Source organism: Microtus oregoni, unplaced genomic scaffold, assembly GCF_018167655.1.
Source record: "Microtus oregoni isolate MIOR12 unplaced genomic scaffold, Mior012 000033F_ref0000390, whole genome shotgun sequence".
In the NCBI taxonomy this organism is placed as follows: Eukaryota; Metazoa; Chordata; class Mammalia; order Rodentia; family Cricetidae; genus Microtus; species Microtus oregoni.
The window spans coordinates 10,086,281-10,112,346 of NW_024543092.1; the positions used below are offsets into that span (position 1 = coordinate 10,086,281).

The 26,066-nt window shown below is 41.8% G+C and overlaps 1 long non-coding RNA gene across 1 annotated transcript in view; it reads left to right on the plus strand.

The window, feature by feature from the left end:
• Positions 1-2,260: 2,260 nt before the first annotated feature.
• The window catches only part of LOC121466283, a 31,090-nt gene continuing 7,284 nt past the window's right edge, over positions 2,261-26,066 (plus strand). Inside the window, exon 1 of the long non-coding RNA XR_005976753.1 lies at positions 2,261-2,404. This is a non-coding gene — a long non-coding RNA (uncharacterized LOC121466283). The remainder of the gene's footprint in view (positions 2,405-26,066) is intronic.

A 26,066-nucleotide genomic window follows, 5' to 3' on the forward strand; every position in this document is an offset into this window, starting at 1 on the left:
CCTCTTGAAGCTTCGTGGCTTCTGATTTATGTAGGGTGGCCACCACTCTTTTCTGATCTCAGGAAAAAGTGAAGTTGTGGCCCTGCCCTTCCTAAAGGAGTTTCTCATTCTTTGAGGTTCAGTTCACCTAGCTTGCTGACCTGTGGTTTCAACTATCTTCACAGTTATGCTCAACATACTAGACCTGGATGGAGGTGGGGGTTCCTTGGACTTCCCACAGGGCAGGGAACCGTGATTGCTCTTCGGGCTGAGGGGGGGGGGGGACTTAATTTGGGGAGGGGGAGGGAAATGGGAGGCGGTGGCAGGGAAGAGACAGAAATCTTTAATAAATAAATAAATTAAAAAAATAAAAAAAAAGATCCTTGGAAACAAAACAAAACACATAAAATAAATTTTAATAAGAGATAAAAAAAGAAAAAAGAAAAGTAAGAGGTGTGGCTGGATTGACTTTTAATCATTGTTAAAGAAGGACTGAAGTTTTCTTGTAGCTTTTACATGCTTAGCAGAAGTCTAATGCCTCCAGGAAGTTATGTAGCCCTGTTGGCCCAGACTGGCATTAACCTTATAAAGATAGGCATGCCTCTGCCTCCTGAGTACTGGGATTAAGCACGCCATCACGTCCAGTAGTACTTGCTAAAAAAAAAAAATTGTGTTTCATTACATTATTTAAAAAAACAAAACAAAAAAAATCCACTTTTCTCGCTGGGCGGTAGTCCTCCACTTCTTTATTTCCAGTACTCAGGAGGCAAAGGCAGGCAGATCTCTATAAGCTCAAGGTCAGCCTGGTCTACAAGAGCTTGTTCCAGGACTGGCTCTAAAGCAACATAGAGAAATCCTGTCTAGAAAAAGAAAGAAACAAACAAACAAACAGAACCTTTTCTCTTATTAGTCCTCATAATATTCAGTAATTGGAAACTGACAGCCCCCAAAACCCTTTCCTAAGCAAGACACCTTGATTTACAGATTACTCTGAAGGTAGTGTCTGTTGCGTTAAGACCTGAGTGTGAGGCCCATATGTCTTAAAAATAATTTTTTGTACAATATAACTTATATTTCAGTCAGGCATTAACCTTCTGCACGGTTGCAACTGATTCTCAACCAGTGTGTCATGAACATTTGGGGATCACACATGAGTTATCCTGCATATCATATATCTATATTACAATTTATAACAGTAGAAAATTTACAGTTATGAAGTAACAATGAATTAAATTTTATGGTTGGCGTCACCACAACATGAGGAACTATATTAAAAGATTGCAGCATTAGGGAGGTTGAGAAGCACTGGACTAGAGCAGAGTGCTGTGTGTAGTGTGCTCATACATCAGGTAGCTGTACTTGATTTGTTCTCAGATTTGAATGTCTGAAGCTCCCAGGTTACTCTGGAGAACCACATGACTTCCGAGTGATACTAGAGATGATTGAAACTGATATTTATGGACATTTCCCTGTAGTGGCATTTCAATTGTATCTTAATAAACAAAGCTTGCCTAGGGATCGTGAAGTAAAACAGTCACCCTGATCAGCCTTATAGTCAAGCAGTGGTAACACACACCTTTAATCCCAGTAGCCACACTAGTGGCCATAGAAATCGGGAGGTACATATCTTTAATCCCAGTGGTGCATACCTTTAATCCTAGCCCTAGATAGGATTATAAAACAGGAGGAGAGAGTTGGCAGACACAGTCTCATTCTGAGATTCCTGGACGCAGGAACGCCATTTCTGACTGAGGTCGAGGTTAAGAGCTCAATAGCCCAAAAGCTGGCTGCTTTGTTTTTTGGATCTTCAAGTTGAACTCTAATTTCTCTCTCCGAGTTTTTATTAATTATGCTTCACTTCCTTGCTCTACTTTCTGCTTTTTTTCATTGGTTAAAGACAGTAGTGTTAAACTGTGGAGTGGTTTGGGGGGAAGAAGGTCTTCCTAAGAAAGCAGAAGACAGCTTAAAGCATAAACAAGCTGTTTGCTGTTGTCACTTTGTACCAGAAGGACGATCTCACTTATTATAAACAAAGGAGGGACTGGAAATCAAATAACATGGGTCCTCTGCAGAGTTGACACTTTGGGCTTTAATCTGTCTGTGGGGGATGTCCTCTGACTTAATGGAAAAGTCACTTATGTCTTTCAGTCTTTCCTTTTACATCAATACTCTCTTCAGAACAGGGGGAGGCTGCTTAGAACAGGAAATAAGCAAATTCCTGTGGTTGAGAAAGTGAAACTTAGAAGTTTTAGAAGGAACTCAAGCAGGCTGTAGAAGGAGAAACCTTGAGCAGCTTCAGAGAAGACCCCAGACCTTTCCCTAGCCTGCAAGCTGTGCGGTTTCAGCTGTGCTGTTTCCTGAGTTGCTGCCTGAGCTGATGTGGGTTCTGCAGGGAGGCAGCTGCTGTGAATCCGTTCCGGCTCCTGTAAGTAACTCCTCACCACAACCCTGTTAGTAACCCCAAAGAAAACTTGATGGTTCGCCAAGATGGACCTTTGTGTTGTTGGTACTCTGCTCTCTCATAGGTGTGAGTGTGTGTATGCGTGTGTGCGTGCTCACACATCACCCCAGATCAAGTCTCTGGTACAACATCAGTTTTCATAAGATTCAATCATGCCTTGGTTTGATAGCAGCAGACAGTGGAATAGTGTGGCAGGCTTTGTCTTCACAGCTGCTGTCATCCTGGGTGTGTGGATGCTGGCTGTGTAAAAGTCGCTCTGTAGAAATGGAGGGATGGATGAACTTTACAAAGCCAGTTACTAAGCAGGCCTGCAGTCTGGAGTGGAGGTGCAGAACACAGGAAATCGATCTCTTCCGCTCCACAGCACCATTAACTACAAATAGATTCTCAGGGATCTCTGGAGCCTCATGACCCCTCTGTCTCCATGAAGGGAAGGCTGACAGGCCTGCTTTTGTGCAGGGTCATGCAAGTGGGAGTTCAGCAGGGCAACAGCCATGTCATGGCTGGAACACAGGGTTCTCTTACATCCTTTCTTCCACCTTTTTAATGAGATTCTTGACTCTTGGGTGTGTCTGGTTTAGTAAATGCTTTTAATCCTATGTCATGATCTCATTCTCCTGAAAAAACAATTTGGTGGCTTGGTTGAGTAACTCTCCATTTGATTCCATGAGCCTCTCTTTCCTTTGCGGCTTGTGGCAGTTCGGGACAGTTCACGGGCAGCTGAAGATTTCTGTCTGGAAAGGTTTTGCAGTGAGAGTCAAATCTCCAGACTCTGAGTCTGAAAGTACTCAACCCTTTACCTTAGGAGAGAAGTATGACAGGCATCGCTTACCTTGTAACCCAGTGACCCATGACCTCTGACAAATGAAGGGGATTTTGAGTACAGACCATCCAAGCCCTCTCAGACAGACCCATTTCTGGGGTCAGCAGCCTCTCAGTTGCAGGTGGCACAGAGGGAAGCGAGGCAGAAAGAGTAGACAGGCAGTCCTAGTTGACTGTGTGAAAACACCTTTGCAGTTGTGATTGAGATGAGTACATGATAAGGGTCCCTCTAAGGGCCAGGACAGGAGTGCATGCAAGTGATGCATTCAGAAGCTTGTTATGTTCAGTTCTATTGTCTGAGTGTAGGGGAAGCCCCAACCAATCCCCTTCCTTTTGGGGCGGGTAGCCCTGAGGCGCATGTTTACCTATAAATCTGGTGGGTGTGCTCTCCGCCTTCTCTTTCATTGCCTGCTCTTCTTTGGAACCGTAGTTTTGTAATTTCTCCCCTTATTAAAGCTGATATTGAGCTTGCCTGGCTAATTCTGTTTGCCGTTCGTTTATGCCGTAACATCTGAGCAGAAGACAGTATATTGGACTGGTAACCAGACAATTAAAATGTCAATGCTGGGGGCTGGGAGGATGGCTCAGTGGGTAAGGCCCTTGTTTTGGAAGCATGAAGACTGGAATTCACATCTCTCATACCCAGTGAAACACCTGTTCTGTGTCCTCAGCAGACTACCCTACCAAGAACCAGAGTGAGACCCCAGCCTGCTCCTTACCTCCTTGGGGATGAGATTTCCTCTTCACACACTTGTAAATGCAAGGGCAAAAAATGACAGACAGGATGATGACAGGGATGACTACCGCTGTGACAGCAGATTCTTTGTTATTGGGGATCAGCCTGGTAGACAGAAACTGGAAGGAAGATGTAACCTTTGTTGTTATCTGCGGCCCTTGACATTTGTTCTTTAAAAAAAATCCGAAAAATTCTGGATAAAGCTATAAACACACCTCAATCAACACCTCTCTCTAGGCATCCTGAGGGCCTCATGTGTAATAACTGTTTATAACTCCTGAGTAGAGAGAGGAGTGGAGCTATGTGGATGATGTCTTTACAGAGTTTATGTCATTAACAAAGAAAACAAACCGTCTGTGGAACCATCAGACAATGTGACACATTTACTTTGGTTAGGACTTTCTGGATGGTGGCTCAATTAGTGATGTTTATTTATGCCAAAGAAAGATAGTGAAGCTTCTCAAAGTGATGTGGAGCTGGAGGAAGGGCAGCTACAAGTGAGGCAGAAAAGGCTGGAGGTTCAGTGATGCATGCAGATGTGGGGCCCATTAGCAGGCCATGCAGTGTCTGGATCATTGGTTAATAGGGATCACTGGGAGGTGAGGTGAGATAGAGGAATCCCCGTGGTCATCACTGGATCTCAGAGAGGAAGACCACCAGGAAATTACCCACCCAGCCTATTATATGTGATATAGTTGCTTTTTGATAACCCAGGCTTTCCTTCTTGTGCTTTAAGAGTTCCTTGAGCCAGTGCCAGCAGTCTGTTGTGGGGATTATCATGAGATCTTTTAGGAAGTGCTCATCACTTCAAGACTAATCGGTGTCCAGCTCATATTTAGAGTGTTCAAGAGGCAGGTGTTCTTTCCACTGATGTTAAATCTCCAGGAGGTTCTAACACTTTGTTCTTGTTCATACCGAGAAAGCATGGTCATCTGTAAAGTGGGCTGACCTGCAAACCACATTCAATACCATCATGCTTTACTTTCATAGATCCATCATTTCTTCAAGTGTTAAGACTTTACCACTGGTTTATATATCATTATCTTGTCCACATGACTTGCTCTTTGTTCCACATGCTTCCAAGGTCGGACCAAGGTTGTACCCTCAACTCCCTCACACAGACACACTCACCATCCGATTCCCACATGTGCTCTGCCCTTTTTCTCTCTTGCCAGCTGTTTCTGGTTCTGTATTTGATCCTGCACTTACCACTGGTCTTCGTCATCTCTTGAATGGAGTTAGCCAACTTCTTCGTGAGCTCTTGCCCTGAGTATTCCAGCCCTTGGACCAAATCTGTCCACATAGGAGTGGCATTTAATACCTTTCTCTGGTCTCCTAAAGGTGTGGCTTTGTTGTCATTATCATGCTGCAGGAAAGGCTCTCCATCCACTGAGCACCGCCCTTCACACCAGGACTGCCCAGGTGTGGTACGAGCCTTGACAATGATGTCACAACTAAGAGAGTGTGTATCTGTGAGAGAAACAAGGTGCAAAGAGAGAGCAGAAAGTCACAGGACTTATGGGTTTGTGACACTAGATGGCATACTGAATCCCTATGAAGGGCAAAAGGGCAGGAATAGAAGCCTCTACTCATGATGTCCACTGGTTTCTGGTTCCTTATTTCCATGCCATCTTTGACTGTCTGATGGTGGTAGGATTCTGAGATGCACACAGTATCACCAGGAACATTTATCTCACAAGTACTTTTGGGGACTCTACTGAAGTGTTGAGGAGTAAGATCTGTCAGATAATATATGTTCCTGGGACTGAAAATCTACTGAATGCACATAGAAAGGAAGCATCACAGAACATGTAGTAAATTCAACATGGAGCCTGGAGTTCAGGAAAGACCTCCTGGACTATGCTGCAACTTGTCATGGGAGGGGAGCTGCCACCTGTGATCATAGTACTCACCGTGTTCCCCCTGGGGCACTTCACACAGCAATGTTGGACATCAGATCTCAAATCCTCGCCCATTAAACCACATCCCTATGTCATTCTTAAGAAGAGATCTCTGTCTGACCTGCTCGAAGCCCTGATCTCTCTTCTCTTCCTCAGGCAGTTGTTTCCCAGCTCACTTATGGCCCCTGGTCTCCTAGACTTTCCCTAGCAGCAACAGAGAAACCATACCCTAGAGCTGTTCTATTCAGCAGAATGTAAGAAAAATCTAGTTGGAAGTTTGATAAAAGGAAACTGTTTTTCTAAAGCTGGAAGAGGGATTTATGAAGGTGATTGAAAGAAAGCATCCCTGATGATGTCCAAATAAACACTAATAATAATAATTAATAACAACAATAATAAAAATGTCTTAGAAGGAAGTATTTAAACTCACACTTCCAGATCTGTGAAGGAAAACATTTTTATACTTTCTTACAAGTGTGTCACAGCAGAATTGATTAGACAAGGTTTCTAAAAAGCCCTGATTCTCACCAAGCAGGCTAGACAGGCTTGACACTGACTCCAGGGTTCTCCTGTCTCCCCCTTCTTACTACTGACAGGAAAACCACACAGCCCCACACCTGGCTCTATTACAGGGTCACTAGGGAACAAACCCATGTCTTCACGGTTGTGAAACACGCCTTACTAGTCAGCTATCTCCCTATGTTTGGACAGTCTGATTTTCAGTAGTCAGCAAACAGCCATGATTTTCTGGAGACAATGCCCATGTGCTCCAGTAATGGCTGCAGAGGCTGGGCCACACTGCATGAAACAGAAAGTCCAGAATTTCTAGAGCTGGAAGGGCAGGGCGTGTGTAAAGACTCAGAAAAGAACATGTAAGTACATTTGTTGAAGTAGATGTGATATGAAATATGTCCACTCTCTTTCATGGAGAAGCATGGGTGACTCTTATTTGCTAAGCATGGAAAGGATGCCCAGGGAGAAGGGCAGAGGCCTTGGCAGATGCCATTGTATGAAAACTATACAAGGTCAGTGCTGTGGAGGTTTGAATAAGAATAGCCTCCCTAGGCTCATCTATTTGAATGCTTGGTCATCAGGGGTTGGCACTTCCTAAGAGGAATTGAGAGTGTGGCCAAGTTTGAGTAGATGTGACCTTATTGAAAGAAGTGTGTAGTCGGGGGTGGGTGTTCAGGTTCAAAAAGCCCATTCCAAGCCCAGAGTCTCTCTCTCCTTGCTGCCTTTGGATCCAGATGTAGAACTCTCAGCTACCATATCTGTCTGTGTACCACCATGCTCCTCACCATGAGGATAATGGGATAAAACTCTGAAACTGTAAGCAAGCCCCAATTCAAGGCTTTCTTTTCTGAGAGTTGCCATGGTCATAGTGACTCTTCACAGCAAATAAAACTCTAAGCAAGTTCATGTTTCTCACACAAGTTGCTTTTGGAAGAATATTTTATCACAGACAAAGAATGAGACTAGAATAACACAGTCAAGATCGATCCCCTAAACATAGTGCAGTACGTCAGTGATATCTTTCTGAAACTGGTCAGAGGCTAGCCCAGAGCACAGAACACAGAAAATCTAGGCTGGTTTAATCTGGCAGTAGAAGAGTAGGTGATGTGGGAGTGCCATATATCAATCTGTTGATTTCATGGGCTAAGTAATAAACAAACTGCTTGGGCTCCTAGCTTAGAACATAGGTGGGTGGAGTAAACAGAACAGAATGCTGGGAGGAAGAGGAAGTGAGCTCAGACTCAACAGTTCTCCTCTCGGGAGCAGACGCCTCAAAAGAGAAGCCATGCCCCGCTCCTGGGCAGACACACGTGATGAAGCTCCGACAGGATGGACGTAGGCTAGAATCTTCCCGGTAAGCGCACCTAGCTGTGCTACATAGAATATTAGAAATGGGCTAGTCCAGGTGTGAGAGCTAGCCTAGAAGAGGCTAGAGAGAAACTGGCCAAGCGGTGTTTAAAAGAATATAGTTTCGGTGTAATTATTTCGGGTAAAAGCTAGCCGTGGGGGTGACCGGGTGCCGGGGACTCAGTCCCACCGCTCCTATTACTACAAGTAGGGATCAAGAATCTCAGAGAAGTGCATGTGCCAGAGTGGATGGAACAGCAAACATTTCCAGGGGAAGAGTGCAGAGTCCATGCTGTCTGTGGATGCTGGAGCATCCCTGCTGAGAAGCACAGTGAGAAGAACCAGGGAGAAGGGCACTAGCATTGCTAAGCTCAGGGATGATGATGTTGTATCAAGACTGTGGTTGGTGTTAGGAAACTGTATTCTTGAACCCTAGCAACATGGTACAGAAAAACCCCATAGGGTCGAATGGTCAGGAGAAATTAACAACAAAGGCAATAGTTCATTGATGAGAAAGAGGTCCCACTTTAAAGTCTAACTGCTTAAGGGGGTCATGGCTAACAGAACACAAAAATCCTAAATACAAAAAGATGGTTAGCCAACCTAGATGTGGCTGGGTTTTAATAATTAAAGACAAGCTGGGTGAGGGTGGCAAATGCCTTTAATTCCAGCACTCAGTAAGACAGAGGCAGGTGGATCTCTGGGAGTTTGGGGTCATTCTTGTCTACAAAGTAAGTTCCAGGATAGCCAGAGGTAAATAGAGAAACGCTGTGTCAAAAAACAAAACAAAACAAAATAAAAACCCAAAACAAGCAAAGAAAAATAATACAAAACAGATGAACAAGAAGCTGAAAGCTGTTATCCCATGAAAACTTCGACTCCTGTGCCCATTGTTTAAACTGAACCATTGGGGAAGTGATTACAGGCACTTGTTCTTGTAGCTGATCCAGGTTTGATTCTCAGCAACCACACATGGTAACTCGTCACTGCCTGTAACTCGAGTTCCAGGGGATCAAATGTTCTCTTTGATCTCTGACAGCACGAGGCACATATGTGGTGCAGATACATACACGCAGTTAACACAAAATAAATCTGAAAACAAAAATAAAACTGAACCCCCTCAAAGACAGACCCTGATTGCAGTCCCAGGAGGAAGAATCAGGCCCCAACAAGAGCGACCATTCAGCCCAGCAGCAAGTGCAGTCCTTCTTTCTGCACTGCTTCACTACTTCCCTGTCACTCAGGGAAGAACCCTAGATGCTCCTGTGAATGGATGGTGTGGTGGCTTGAATGAGCCTGTCCTCTGTAGAGTAGGATGTTCACATATTTGGTCCCCAGTTGGTGGCAGCTGTTTGGACTCACCACTGCCTGTAACTTGAGTTCCACAGGATCAAATGTCCTCTTTTGCCCTCCAAATGAATCAGGAACATATGTGGTGCACATACATACATGCAGTCAAAACAAAATAAATCTTAAAAACAATTAAAACTAAACCACGTCAGAGATAGATTCAGATTGCCTTCCTGGGGGACAGATCAGATCCCACGAGAGCGATCATTCAGGCCTGCATCAAGTGCAGGTATTCTTTCTGTATTACTTCATTACTCAGGTATGAACTCCTATACTCTCCTGTGAGTATCTAGTGTTGTTATTTGAATGAACCTGTCCTCTGTAAAGCAGGATGTTTGATTACTTGGAACCCAGTTGGTGGCAGCTGTTTGAATAGGTTCAGGAGGTAAGGCCTGGCTGAAGGAAGTATGTCACTGGAGATGTGGCTTTAAAACTCATTCCCATTTCTTCATCTCTGGTCCTTGCTCGAGGTTTAAGATGTGTGTTCTCAGGTAGGCCTGGTGTCACATAGCTCTCATCTTGAGAGGCAGAGTAAGGCAGAACTTTATGAATTTGTGTCCATCCATAGTTCTAGGACATCCAGAGCTATATGGGGAGATCTTATTTCAAAAACCCAAACCAGCCGGGCTGTAGGGGCACATACCTTTAATCCCAGCACTCAGGAGACAGAGGCAGGAGGATTTGTGTGTTCGAGGCCAGCTTGGTCTACAGAGCAAGTTCCAGGACAAGCGAGGACTGTTTCACAGAGAAACCCTGTCTCAAAAAATAAACAACAAACAAAAGTATAGTCCACCAAGAGGCATGCTGCATAGAGAAAAAAATAAATAAATAAAACCAACAACACAAAACCCAAACGAAACTGCAAACTGAGAAGGAGACTGTGGCTCTCAGCTTGCTGCTCCAGCTGCCATGTGTACACATTGCCGTACTTCTACATTGCCCTGCTTCTCAGCTGTGAAGCAGCAAAGACCCCAGACAGCTCGTAGAAGTAAAAGGCTAGGGAAAGATTGCCTCCAGTGGCTACATCCTTTGCCATGGTTCCTTCCTGAGTCCTGGCACCCGACAGGTGTGACTTGAGGTGCGGAGAGAATGAGGGAGTCCTCAGTACCATCCCGCAGAGGACCCTGCGCAGAGATTCGCAAACGTTCTGGGGTGTCTGTGGGTAGAGATGATTCAGAGGGTAAGAGCACCAGCTGCTCTTTGGGGACCCAGACTGGATCCCCAGCAATCACACAGCAGCTCACAGCCTGGGGAACTGAGGTTCCAGGGGATTCCATGCAGGCTCCTTTCCTCCATGGGCACTGCACACACACAGTGCAGAGAATCACACATGAATAAAGTGCTTATACACGTGAAATAAAAATGGTTTTTCTCCCTGTTTTAGAAGAGACTTTTACATAGAAAAAGTCCAGATCCCTGGTAGAGAATTTTTGAATTTCGTGTTACTTTTTCTAGTGTGTTCTTCCTGGTGAGCTGTATGTTTGTGAAGGTGTGGGTCTGTGGTGTGTACTTATAGGACAGAGATTAACCTCGGTGTGGATCCACAGGTTTCATCCCCCTTGCTTTAGGACACAGGTGTTTCACTGGCCTCAGCTCTCTGAGTTGGCTATGGTCCTGGTCAGTGAGTCCTAGAAACCCAAGCTCTTCCCAGATCTGTAGCTGACATGACCTTCAACTCATTGGTATTGGCATAAGAACAGAAAGGAGGACCAACGGAACCCTTAGGAGTTCCTTGTTAGTGACTTAGAAATTATTTGCACACATCTGTCCACAGCTGTCACATCAGGTCCCTGCATCTCTCCATCACTGTCACATTAGGCCCATGCATCTGTCTACCACTGTCACATCAGGTCCTTGGAAGGGAATATGTGAATCTGCTGTCACCAGTTTTTTATTTATTTATTTATATTTATTTACTTATTTTCCTTGGTGTGTTTCTGAAGGTGTATTGTATGTTAGTGAAGGTACTGATTTATAAGTTAATTGCTTTTAAAAGTTTAGCATTTTACAACTTTAGACACACATCTCTAAGTTAATCTTTGTTAAACTGAATATGCCTTTATATCCTTAGAAATTTAACATTCAAAAATCTATTCTAATCTAAACTATCCTGGAGAGTTATTGTTGTCTCTTTAGTCTAAAAGAAAGATAAAATACTAAACAGAAGGCTTAGTAAGACTAAGCGTTTTTTTGTTAGTTTGTTTTTTTGTTTTTCAAGACAGGGTTTCTCTGTGTAGCTTTGGTGCCTGTCCTGGAACTCACTCTGTAGACTTGGCTGGCCTCGAACTCACTGAGATTTGCCTGTTTCTGCCTTCCAAGTGCTGAAATTAAAGGTGTGTGCTACCATCGCCCAAACAGGAAGACTGTTTACATAATAAAGGCAATATACAGCAAACTAAATAGAGAAAAACTCCCAGCGATTCCATTGAAATCAGGAACAAGACAAGGTTGTCCACTCTCTCTATATATCTATTCAATATAGTTCTTGAGGTCCTAGCTAGAGCAATAAGACACCAAAAGGAGATCAACAGGCTACAAATCAGAAAAGAAGTCAAACTCTCACAGTTTGCTGATGATTTGATAGTTTACATAAACAATCCGAAAAATTCTACCAAGGAATTTCTATGACTCATAAACACTTTCAGTACTGTAGCAGGATATAAGATTAACTAAAAAAAAAAAATCAGTAGACCTCCTGTACACAGATGATAAAAGGGCTGGGAAAGAAATGAGAGAATCAACACCTTTCACAATAGCCACAAATAGCATAAAATATCTTGGAGTAACTCTAACCAAACAAGTGGAAGACTTGTATGACAAGAACTTTAAATCATTAAAGAAAGAAATTGAAGAAGACACCAGAAAGTAGAAAAATCACCCATGCTTTTAGGTAGGCAGAATTCACATATTAAAATGACAATCTTACCAAAAGCAATCTACAGATTCAATAAAATGCCCCAACAAAATTATTCACAGTTGAAAGAACAGTACTCAACTTCATAAGGAAAAGCAAAAACACCCAGGCTAGCCAAAACAATCTTGTACAATAAAAGAACTTCTAGAGGCTCACAATCCCTGACTTCAAACTCTACTACAGAGCTATAGTACTGAAAACAGCCTGGTATTGACATAAGAACAGAGAGGAGGACCAACGGAACCCAATAAAAGATTCGGATATTAATCCACACTCCTTCAAATACCTGATTTTTGACAAAGAAGCAAAAAAATATCAAATGGAAAAAAGAAAGCATATTTAACAAATGACTGGCATAACTAGATATCAACATGTAGAAGAATGAAAATAGACCCATATCTATCAATATACACAAAACTCAAGTCCAAATGGATCAGAGATCTCAACATAAAGCCAGCCACACTGAACCTTATAGAAGAGACAGTGGGAAGTACACTTGAACACATTGGCACAAGAGACCACTTCCTAGATATAACCCCAGCAGCACAGACACTGAGAGAAACAATAAATGGGACCCCCTGAAACTAAGAAGCTTCTGTAAAGTAAAGGACACAGCCAACAAGACAAAACAACAGCCTACAGAATGGAAAAAGATCTTCACTATCCCCACATCAGACAGAGGTCTGATCTCCAAAATATACAAAGAACTCAAGAAATTGGTCATCAAAAGAACAAATAATCCAAATAAAAATAACAGACCTAAACAGAGAACTCTCAACAGAGGAATCTAAAATGGCTGAAAGACACTTAAGGAATTGTTCAGCATCCTTAATCATCAGAGAAATGCAAATCAAAACAACTCTGAGATTCCATATTACACCTGTAAGAATGGCCAAAATCAAAAACACTGATGACAACTTATGCTGGAGAGGTTGTGGGGAAAAAGAAATACTTCTGCATTGCTGGTGGTAATGAAAGCTGGTATAGCCCCTTTGGATGTCAGTGTGAGGATTTCTCAAAAAATTAGAAAACATCCTTCCTCAAGACCCAGTAATAGCACTTTTGGGTATATATCCAAAGAATGCTCAATCGTGCCACAAGGACATGTGACCAACTATGATCATAGCAGCATTGTTTGTCATAGACAGAACCTGGGAACAACCTAAATGCCCCTCAACTGAAGAATAGATAAGGAAAATGTGGTACATTTACATAATGGAGTACTACAGAGCATAAAAATAACAACACAAAGTTCAAAGCCAAATCCATGGCGCAGCAGAGAGGGAAGAGGCCCCTGTGCCGTGGGGCTGCACTCAGGGATGGAGGCAAAAAGCCACATGTTAGGGCGCCAAAATGATGGGGCATAAACGACCAGCAAATAGGATTAATCAGGCTAACTTTAATATCAGCTTTATTAAGGGGATGAAGGGAATAACTTACAAAACCAAGGTTCTAACGAAGAGCAGGAAACAGAAGGGAAGGCAGGGAGCACATCTGCAACATTTATAAGTAAATATTAGCCCAAGGGGATCCCACCCTTCAAGCAAGGTGATTGGCTAGGCTTCCCCTACACAACACCTTGAATTTTGCAGGAAACTGGATAAAGCTACAAAACATATTTTGAGTGAGGTAATCCAGACCCAGAAAGACAATTTTCAAATGTACTCACTCATAGGTGGTTTTTAAACATAAAGCAAAGAAAACCAGCCTACAAACCATAATCCCAGAGAATTTAGACAACAATGAGGACACTAAGAGAGACATACATAGATCTAATCTACATGGGAAGTAGAAAAAGACAGGATCTCCTAAGTAAATTTGGAGCATGGGGACATTGCAGGAGAGTTGAAGATGGTGAGTGGGGGAGGAGAAGCAGGGAGGGAAGCAGAGAAAAATAAAGAGCTCAATAAAAATAAAAAAAAAAGAGTGTTGTCTTGGTTTATACCATGTGGGTCTCTTAAGATGATGGTGAAATTATGTAGTATGCATTATTTTTTAACTTTAGTAAAGGTGGCTCCCAGGCACATGATCTTTTTATCCTGATGAAGCATCAGCTAAGATCAAGACAAACCATGTGGCTGTTATTAAAAAAATACATTTTATACATTATGATATAGTAGACCTAATTTTTAAAATAAGAGCTGAATCATTTATATTATATTATATTATATTATATTATATTATATATATAATGCTATAGTAAATAAAAGTTGCCTAGGTATAGATTTAACTATCTGCCTTTTGTTACAAGTTTTATGTTAAATTTAAACAGATGTTTTAAGCATATCCAATGAACTTCTAAATTTTGAGATAAAGAGTATATAGAACACAGAGACACCTCTATTATCTATGTGCTAATTTAATATGAGGTCAGTTACTACTGAGCCTTAATCTCTTTTTGGGAGGGGGGATAACCATTTTGAGTGAAGGTGTGCAAACAGGAGATTCAAAGCTATCCATTATGAAGACTCTGATTCTTCTTAGTCAATCCAGTAAACTGTCACTCAAATTTAAATGAATAGCAAAGTCAGTTAAATATTTAATGGCTGAAAAACATTCAATTAAAGTTGATTGATTATGGCAAACTTCTGCTTTTGGGCTATATCTCCTGTGATGTGTACAAAATTCAAGGCACCTTTGGAATTTGTATATTGAATACATGCTCCTTGTCCTTTCAAAAAATCATACATAAAAGAACTAAAAGCAATATATTTTAGATTTTTAAAAATCATAAATTTATATAATTTTTAGATGTAATTTTAGGTGATGCCTATAGGGTATCTTTAAAAATCTTTAAGAGGAAAAATTTTGGATAATTATCTACAGGATTCAAATAACATGCTAATATAACCTGTCTATTATTATCAATGTGAAGTAAATAATTCACCTGATCTTTATCTAGCAGCATAATGGTTTCTATAGGATCTTATTAGTAAGGGAATATTTTAAGTTACTTCTTCAGCAACTACATTATTTAACAAATTAATAGCCTACTTTGTTTTAGATATTAAATTTGTTGTAGAATTTAACTGACAGCTTTTAAGAAAAACAGATAAGAGCATTCCTAATAATATGACCCAAAAGTTTTAAATTTGCTTTTGCCAAGAAAACTAAGCATTTTTTCTTTTTATTTATTTATTTAAGATTTCTGCCTTCTCCCCACCACCGCCTCCCATTTCCCTCCCCTTCCCCCAATCAAGTCCCCCTCCCTCATCAGCCCAAAGAGCAATCAGGGTTCCCTGCCCTGTGGGAAGTCCAAGGACCACCCACCTCCATCCAGGTCTAGGATGGTGATTTTTTAAGTAGTAATTAGATGACCAGGAGAAGGTAACATCCTCTATATAATACATGACTAATACCTCTAGAAATGTAAGTAGCAGTGGCTTAGTGTTTCACAATTTGACTGCAGTTGTCTCTGTGCTGTAAATTGTACTTTTTTATTATTGGGGGGTGGAGACAGTGTTTCTAATTTTTTTAATCCCTTGAAGGGACCATTGATAATGTTTTATTCCCATTAATAGGTTTTCTGTGCCTTGATAGTAGGTTTCTCTGCTGACTCAGAGAACACTTTGGATGGAAGGATTTGGGCTACTGGCAACTTTACAGTAAGAGCTACCACAGCTGCCAAAAATGTGGATGGAACTGGTCTTTTTGGCAACTTTTCTTTGTTGGCGATTCGCTGAGAGGAAGGGGGTTGGAGAGAAAGGAATGAGGTTTTCTGGATCAAGCAGAGTGAGCTGGAGATTCCAGTCAAACACCCATTATGAGGGAAAAAGAAAAAGAAATATTTTCCATAAAAGAATCTTTAACAGTGAGTTATTTCTGCTATGAAGAAAAACACAATCTTTTAAAGAAAAATCAAGCCAACAGACAAAAAATTAAGTCCTGAGGTGAACATGATTAATAAAAACTCAGAGAGAGTAATTGGGGTTTAACCTAAAGATCTGTAAAGCATAGAATCCAGCTCTTAATAATGAAGCATGAGTAATAAAGCCCAGAGAGAGAAATTAACATTCAACCTGAAGATCCAAAAAGCAAATAAGCCAGTCTGTTGCAAGGAGCTGTTTGTTTGTCCCTGCTGTCGAGAACCGAAACAATCATACAGCAACTGTGTTATTTAAAAACACTGCTTGGCCCATGAGCTCTAGCTTCTTATTGGGTAATCTCTTACATATTAATTTAACCCATTTATATTCATCTGTGTATTGACACATGACAGTGGCTTACCAGCTAAAGCTTTTAGCATCTGTCTCAGGGGACTCTATCGCTTCTCTGTGACTCTGCCCTTCTTTCTCCCAGCATTCAGTTTAGTTTTTCCCACTTACCTAAATTCTGTCCTGCTATAGATTCAAAGCAGTTTCTTTATTCATTAATAGTAATCAAAGCATACAAAGGGAAATCCCATATCACCAGTCACCAGCTGATGCCTCAACCTCAGTCCAAAATTGGCAGTCCGGCCTTCAGGAATCTCAGAATGAGACTGTGTCTAAGAGCTATCTCCTCCCATTTATAATCTTCTCTAGGGCTGGGATTAAAGGCATGCACCAGTAGAATTAAAGGATGTCATGGCTGGTTTTTATGGCAACTAGTTGGCTACTGGAATTAAAGTGTGTTACCACTGCCTGGTCTGCAAGCCTGATCAATGGGGCTGTTTCACTCTCAGATTTTCAGGCAAGATTTATTTATTAAAATACAGATGAAAGGCCACTACATTGAGGCAGTCCAGCTAGCTGTTGTTGCAGTGTTGGAGTTCCACATGTAATTTCTCGGAAATTACTCTGCTCTACCAGACCCCGGCAGTCCTACAAGCTGCAGACAGGCAGTCTCTGAAATGCAGAAAGATGACTCATGAGAGTCACAGTATAGCTCTAACTAATGTGTAGCTTCAGCAGTCAAAGAAGTCTCCTTTGGCTATATGCCAAGACCTGCCAAGATGTGTGGCAGAAAAAGTCTTTTTTTATAAATCTCCTGACATGCTCCAAGCAATACATTATGTACTGCAGCTTGTAAAATGATTAACATGGATTTTATCCCCCATTTCATGGGCTATGCATATAAAGTTGATGTTCTGAATATTTTTCTTCCTTGAGATCTCAACAAAGATCTCAATAATTGTACAAAATGCTTTGTCTCAAAGGACTGAGAAGGCCCATGTAAGTGAGACTCTCACTTACAGTCTCAACCCCTTGGGTGAGAGGACCGAGTTTCCTGATTTCTATTTAAAGAAAACTTTTCTTATCTTCTCTGAAGGTCCCGCATCCCATGTTGTGGCAGCAGCTGTGGTGACTTCCCTGCAGGCTTTACAGCAGGAACAGGGGAAAGGATCCACGAAGAAACAAGAATAAAACTTGACTATCAATTTTATTGTAACTGCTGCTGGACCAGGACTTCTAAAGTTTGCCACAGATCATCTTACTTTAGCCATATTTAAGCACAGCACAATTTTTGGAAAAAGTATTCAGAGAACAGCTAACTCAGTCTTAAGGGAGCAACAATTTAAGACATGTTTGCTTTGAAATGCCTTACAGAGTCCATCTGGCTTCTTTTGCAAGAATGGTTACTATTGACACAGAGATAGTGCCCAAGATTTATAGTCTGAAGGGAATGACTGAGATAAACATAATGCCTATAGGTATCAGGATTGACCTGGCCCTAAGATAACATAGAAGTCACTTAGGCTGTTATAAAGCACGTGTGACATCATTCATAAGAATAGACGTTATGCTCTAAAAGCAATGCTCAAGATTTAGGGCAGTGCTGCATGGGAGCAGGCAGCTTGTTCTTCCTGGCTGCCCGAATAGCTTACACCCAAAATAACCACACAGAAACTGTATTCATTAAATCACTGCTTGGCCCATTAGCTCTAACTTCTTATTGGCTAACTCTTACATTTAACCCATCTCCATTAATCTGTGTGTCACCACGAGGTTATGGCCTACCAGCAAAGTTTCAGCACGTCTATCTCTGATGGTAGTTCCATAGTGTCCCTCTGACTCCGCCCTTCTTTCTCCCAGCATTCAGTTCTGTCTTCCCTGCCTGCCTATGTTCTGCCCTATCAACAGGCCAAGGCAGTTTCTTTATTCATTAATGGTAATCACAGCACACAGAGGGGACTCCCACACCAGAGAAGAAGGTCTTGGATAAGTAAAGACATAAATTCTGAGAGATAAAGTAGAACATCCCTCATCTGAAAGCAAAGGATAACTAGGTTGTTAAAGGGCTTCATTCCTAGATTTCAGGTAGAGCAGCTTCACTGCTCATCCCTTTGAAGAGGTAAGCTATATGTCTAACTTTCCTGCTTCTCCAGTGCTTCTTTGTGTGCACAAGGCTTTTTGTTCTCTATGAAAGCATCACCATTGAAAAGCTTTTTGCTTAAATAACAAATATTTATGCTCAGTCAAGATAATGCCCCTGTGCCTTCTTCTGAGTTTGTCAAGCTACTCACTACTTAAACCTGGGTCTTCACCAAGTTGAAACTTATTTAAAAATTGATTTTTGGTCAATCTCCAAGCAGTCACATGACTATTTCTTCTTCAGTACCAATCCAACTGTCATATTCCACATTTAATAGCTCATAACTGGGAGCCAAAATCAATTAGGACAACAGGGTAAAGGTGAAAGACAATGTTTAGGCCCTTGCTCCCAGGTTGTATATTTCTTTGGGGGACAGTGGGACATTTCTTAAGAGAGACCTATATATCTGGTAAGTTCTCTGTCCTTTTTTAAAAAATAATTCAAAATGAAGAGTTTCTTAGAATTTTGTGAGTACTGTAATTACGTCGTTTCTACCCTCCCTCTGTCCTGTTATTACATCATTTCTACCCTCCTTCTGTCCTGTTATTTCATCATTTCTACTCTCCCTTTGTCCCCTCAACTCTTTGCCCTCCTTCTGTTGCCTTTCTCTTATTCATGACCTCATCTTTAATCATTATCATTGCATAAAATACACACAGACACACAACATTTAGTAGTGCTGGTATGTCCATGAGTTGATGATTGATCACTTGTAATTGGATAACCTTTTGGAGGACTGGTGGTTGGAGAAGGTCCTTTTCCACTCTCTCAGCAATCACTGGCTGCCCATAGCTTGTCAAATAGAGACAGGGCCCTATAAAATTTCTTCTATGCACAAGGCATGTCAGTTGATATTGCCATTATGCAGGTCGTCCTTAGACAGTCATTGTCGAGATTTCATGGGTATGGCATCCCTGCGATGGCTAGGAGACACTGGCCTTAAGCATTCTGGTCCTCTGCCTCTTAAAAATCTTTCCATCACTTTCCTCCAGTATTTCTCGAGTCTTAGGTGTAGGGTTTGCACTGTAGATATATCAGGTTTTGTTGGGCACACAAGGTCACTTATTCTCTGCATTTCAAACACATGTAAATCTTCATAACAATCTCTGTTCGCTGCAAAACAATAGCAGCTTTTTGATGATATGGAGAGATGCTCTTTATTTTTCTTATATACTAATATACCTTTCCCCCTCTTTCCTTCCTTTCTTCCTTCCTTCCTTTTTTTTTTCTTTTTTGAGAGGGTGTCTCATTAGGTAGATTTGGCTGTCCTGGAACTTGCTATGTAAACCAAGCTGACCTTGGCCTCAGTGATCCTTGGACTTCTGCTTCCTGAATTCTGGGATTACAGGTATATGCCAACAGCCCTGGCCATAGAGCTACACTTGCCTGTGGGAGGGTACAAGGATATATATTTAAAATATAATTAGAATCTGTGTTGATATAGGAATATGACAATTTTAGGTTCTCCTCCAGGGTCAATGACCCCTCCAGCTCATGTGTTCTCTTGATCAGAGAGACCTTGGGCAGAACTTAGCTTTAATTTTTAACCAGCATGCATTCTGGGAAGATGAGGGAGGCCATCAGAGAGGGAAGTATCTTCAGTAGTTCCAAGGGAAGCTGCATTGTGGGAAAGAGCCCGTCTCGTTCCAGAAACTGGGAAAAAGAGTAGAAGAAAACCAAAAGAGCCACGAGGCTCCACCCAAACCTCTCCAAGCAATCCCTTGACACCTCACACTCCCAAGGGGTTGTTTGAAGCTCAGTCCTCTCACAAAGTGCTTCCTCCATGGACAAACCTTTCAATTGACTCTGACATGTACAGAAACCTTAAAGATATAAACAGGAGTAAGTTAATGCATATTTCCTTTTCTAACTGTAAAAACCAGAACTTCACACTCTACTTGATTCTACATGTGAACAGAAGGTTATGATCGGATGAAGTGTGTGGTCAGATATGGCAATGTTGGGAGACAAAACTATGCATGTGATATCCATTCAGAATGGCAACTAAATAGAAGGTGAGAACAACCATGGTATTTGCATTGTTCTTTGTCTCCTAGCTTTGGAGTGAGGGTGAGGGTTGTTTACCTACAGGATGTGCAGTTCTTAGTGTGTCTGAGGAAGCCAGGAATGCCACATCAGACTTTCATTTTCTCTAGCCCTGTTTCACCTTCCTGCTGTAATTTCTCAGCTTTTTTGAAAGCCTCTAAGGGAACGAGTATGTGGTGAGTTAGAGAGCATACCCCAAGGTCTGGACTGTACAGTAATCCAGAAGGAGCCTGTGAGGGTTGGACGAGAGGGGTGGTGGTCCAGGGTCCTCAGGTCAGGTAGGAGCATCCTTCCTTCCTGGTACTGTAATCCTCTGTCCCCTTAAGATCTGTTGTTCAATCACCAAAACTCCTGGGCTGTACTCCAACACCATGGGCTCAGAGCCAAGGTGCACTTAATGAGCTTGGTGATTGGCAGAGATCATGGTATTCCTTCTCTAAACTCAGCCTTAGATGTGAAGGGCACTGTAATAAACACTAGCTTCCTACTGATGACATTCAGGAAAAATTCAGAATCAGGGCTGTGACCTCAGGCTGTTCAGGTTTTGTCTGTCACACCCTTCACTTTTTGTCTTAGAGGTTTTGTGGTTACATCAGCAACCAGGAGTGGCTCTGGAAGGCTCAAGACCTTTCCTGAGAGGCCATGGCACCTGGACAGGAGCTGAGCTGCCTGGGCTCTGTGGCTCTGGTGTCCCCAGGCCTCCCGTTCCATGTGGTCTTTTCCCCATACAAAGTGACTGCTGCCTAGGAGACCCAAAGCAGCTGAAGCATGGTAGAAAGTCAGGAATAAAGTCAGTGCTTTTGGCCTGTGCAGCAGTCATTACCTGCAGCCAGAGAGGAAGTTTTAGTGACTGTTTGAGGGGTTTCTTCACATCCTCCCAGTCCCTGTCCAAGTACCCAAGCTTGGCTGGCCTTGCCTTCCACTCTCTCCCACCAACACCCCTCTCCCCCGACTCTGCCTTGTCCTACCCATACTGCCTAGGGCTGCACACAGATTATTTCCTTCTTTTTAGCCCCAGTTTTAGGGCCCTCTCTGCTCTGCTGGCAGCCCTCAAACTCTCACTGGCTGCTTTCCTCCTTTACCCCTTTATCTTGACCCTACAACCCTTATACCCCAATGCTTTATTCTCTCCCCAAGCCATCCTCATTCCCTCTTGACCTTTTAATGTGGTGTGGTAGTGCCTTTTATCCTATTCCTTACCATATTCTCATTCCTGCCTTCAATTTCTCTGTACCCTTGTGGTCCTTACCCTCTTAGCTCTCTCCTCCCTCTCAAACCTCAGCTCCACTACAGCCCACACTGCCTTAGTCTCCTCCTCCCATCAATCCTTCCCTTGCTACACTCTCTACCCTCACCACAACAACACTGTGTTCCCTGTATGCTCTTGCCACCTTTGGTCTGGCTCACCATGCCTTCACTCTTAGCCTTGTTCACCTTCACACAGCTGCCTTGGATTCCAACACAGTCCTCACCCGTTCTCTACACTGACCCGTCCCAGCAGCCTCCCCTCCCTTTAGGCCTCCCCATATTCTTCTTCATTTCCCTCCTCTTTTCTGTTGCTTCACTGCCTCCACTCCAGACCTTCCTCCCAACTCCTCCTCCTAACACCCCTTTCCAATTCCTCTTGGACGTCATGGCTGCCCTTCTCTCATCCAAACTCCTTCTCATTATATTCTTTTCCATATTCCCTCTTGCCTCCTCCAGTTGTCTCTCACCCGACTCCCCTGTCCCTCTGTAACCTGTCTGGAAGAAATGTAGATATTCTTGCCTTTAATTGCAACACTGAAGAAACAGAGGCAGAATGATATCTATGATTTCAAGGGCAGCCTGCTCTACAAATTCAGTTTCAGGACATGCAGGGATACATGGAGAGACCCTGTATCAACAACCCAAAGCAATAAGCTAAACAAAAATAAACACAAAAATGAAACAAAAAATAAAGAATGAAATAAAAGCAGATAGACTAAAGATTACTCGAGTCTCTCAATCTACAGAGTATGGAAACACTAGACCCCAAGGAGCCTAGAATTTCTCTAGGAATCTCATGCTGGAGTGCTGTGGGGCAATGGTATTGCACTTTGTACTGGTTTAATAAAATGCTGATTGGCCAGTAGCCAGGCAGAAAGTATAGGTGGGGCATCCAGAACAGGAGAATTCTGAGAAGAGGAAAGGCTCAGTCTGCAGGTGTCACCCAGACACAGAGGACATAAGATGAGAATGCCTCACTGATAAAAGGTACCACGCCATGCCACGTGGATAACACAGACAAGAATTATAGGTTAATGTAAGATATAAGAATTAGTTAATAAGAAAGCCTGAGCTAATAGGCCAATCAGTTTATAATTAATGTAGACATCTGTGTGTTTCTCTGGGACCCCCCACTAACACTTGGGGAAGGAGAAGGCTGCAGGCAGAGGGACAACTTGTGTCCTGGGAAGAGATGTCACACACTTCTAATGACCTGTCAGATCACTTTTCAGACTGGGGAGGGGGGACTGAGAATAGGCCACAGGTGGACATGACCACAGCTTGACTGAATGACTTAGATGTACAAATCTTTGGCTTTCTATTGGAACCATATCTTACTGCGGGATACCAGGACAGACTAAGGCATTCACTTCATCTCTTTGTCCCTCCTCCCAGTGTGTGCATGATTGACAAACTAATTTTATTTACATGTTCTCATACAAGAGATTGACATCACTACCATAAAAGACAGGGTCTGAGGGGGACCCACTGTCCTCACAGAACACATCATTCCTTGGTTGGACTTTCTTAGTCCCTACAGTTGGATAATGTACTTGTTTTCATTTCCAATATCACTTTGGCAGTAAGAGAAGCTTTTAGAATTAAGTATTGTCCCTATAAAGCCTGATTCACTCAATTTTCAGGAAAGATAGAGGATTAATGTCTTTGTTTATTTTTGAGATTATATTTTAATTAAAATATATCCCATTCCCTTTCCTCCCTCAAAACTTTCCCATATACCCCTCTTTGCTCTTTTCTCAAATTCATGGTCTCTTTTCCATCAATTGCTATTGTGTGCATATATATACTTGTATATATGTATATATCCCCAAATAGAACCTGTTGAGTCTATATACTGTTACATGTATGTATGTTTTCAGGACTAACATTTGGCACTGGGCAACCAGTTGTTGTGTTCTTCTCTGGGGAGAGCCACCCCCCCTTCTCCCATCTTTACTCATTTGCCTGTAGGTCTCTGGTAGGGTTGAGTCATCCTGGGCTCCTCCTACCCCAGCAGTTGGTGTGGTCATTGGTCTCCTCCTTGTTCAGGTCACATTAGCTCACAGTCTGATTGGTGAGGCTTCACTGTAGTGGCTTCTGATGCTACTCACAGCAAAGTCCCTGCTCCTCTGGCTCTTACAATCTTGCCTGTCCACAGTCTGCAATACCCTCTGTGCCTATGGTGAGCGAGAGGTTTTTAGATGTAACCACTGGGACTGGACTCCATAGCACTGCATGTTGGTTGGTTGTGGTTTTTCTGTAACCATCTCTGTCCTAAAGAGAAGTTTTCTGGATGGGTATTGAATCCTACACTTCATTTGCTATGCCCTGTGTTTCATCCCCATCATCCACAGAGGAACTTTTGAGCTCTAGATTGAACACTTAATAGAGGAGATATTTGGGAGAGAGTAGGGGTTCAGAAAAGAATTGAGAAGAATTTTCCGTGCACTCTGTGAAGGTTCACTCTGTCAACCTGACACAGCTCTGAACTGGACTGTAACTATAACTGAATTGGAATTAGGTGCCAAGTAAAGCCTTTTTCCTCCATGTTGCTTTTGGTCATGGTGTTTTGTCACAGCAACAGGAACAAAATCAGGCAGAAATTGGCCCCAGAGAAGTGGGCTATTTCTGTGGTAACCTAATTGTGTTGCTTTGGGGATGAGGACTTTGGAATTCAGGGCTGGAAACATTATTGAATACTCTCTCAGTGTTTAATGTGCCATTATCGTGAATCCTTGGAAAATAAGAATTCTGACATTAATGTGGATAGCCAGTTCCAGAGGTTCCTGGGCAGGGGGAGAAAGGGCTTTATTAGGAATTGGGATGAGGCTATTAGTGTAGTATTTGGTCTAAAAATCACTATTGCCTGATCGGGTTAGGGCTGAGGAAGCATCTGTGGTCAATAAGAGAGCACCACCATTGAGGGACAACAGGAAAGAATTTCCCCAGGTTCGGCACATAGATATATGAATCAGTGGGACCAGGTGATATCTTGACCTGTCAGCTGAACTTGGTGTGTTACTAGTTTTGAAGTCATGAAAGATACAAGATTGACAGACTAATCTACATTGCATGTTATCATTTTCCAGTAAAGACAGGGCTATACTCTGAGAACCTATCTCAAAAGCAAAGAAAAGAAGAAAGAAAGAAAGAAAGAAAGAAAGAAAGAAAGAAAGAAAATACCCCAACAACAGTCCGTGAGAACTACTATTTCTCCATATCCAAATCCTTGAAGATATTTATTTTGTAGTAGCCACCCTAAGACACATGGATGCCCCTCACTGTTATCTTGAGTTACATATTCTAAACACCGTTGAATGTTTTCATGTGCTTATTGATCATTTGTGTATCATCTTAAGGTAAATGTCTTTCCAAGTCCATTTCTCATGTTTTAGTTATATTATCTGCTTTATGCTGCTAACATGATATCTTAAAAGGCAGAGACATTAATTACATAATGACAAAAGAATATGTTCAATAGCAGCAATCACAGTCATAAGTATCTGTTGATTTAAATGAATAATTTGAATGAATCAAATGTTATGACTGCAGTGAGAAATGCATAGCAGCATGGTGACTGAGGTTTTAATTCCTTGCTTTTGTTGTCTTTATTTATTTATTTTTCTTTTTTGAGACCATTCAAGGCTGGCCTTGAAGTCACAGAGATCCACCAGCATTTACCTCCACAGTCTGGGATTAAAATCATGTGCCTCCACCCCGGTCCAATTCCTCGCTTTCAATAATGGAAAGAACAACCAGATTTCTGTAAGGAAACAGGATGTGGACCTCTACTGTGAACCATTCTGACTCCAAACTATATAACCTATATTATTTTCTTATGATCATGCTTGCCATTTCTCAAAATCATTTATTTCATGTACATTGGTGTTTTTCCTGCATATATGTCTGTACAAGGGTGTCCATCTTCTGGAGCAGGAGGTACAGACAATTGTAAGCTGTCATGTGGGTGCTGGGAATTGAACTTGGGTCTTCTGGAAAAGCAACCAGTGTTCTTAACCTCTGAGCCATCTCTCCAGCCCCACAATAATATTTTTAATCTGTACATAGAATATTTCCCAGGATAGACATTGCCAAAGTATATAATAATTAAATAAGGTTAAGATTAAAACAATATAAACTGTATTAATGTATTAATATAAATTATATATAAATTATCTTATTTTATAGATTAATGTAATTTATACATTACTATTTTATTATATAATAATAATATATTAATATATTTTAATAATTTATATATTAATATTTATTATATATCAATAATAATATATTGGTGTATTTATTAATAATTTATATAAATAACTCCAGTGAAGAGTGACCAAACTAGAAATTAATAAACAGAAAAAATAGAGAAAAATGTAGTAATAGGAGTGGCGGGGTGTGTCCCCAGCACCCCGGCTACCTGGCTAGCTTATGCCCTGAAATAATTACATG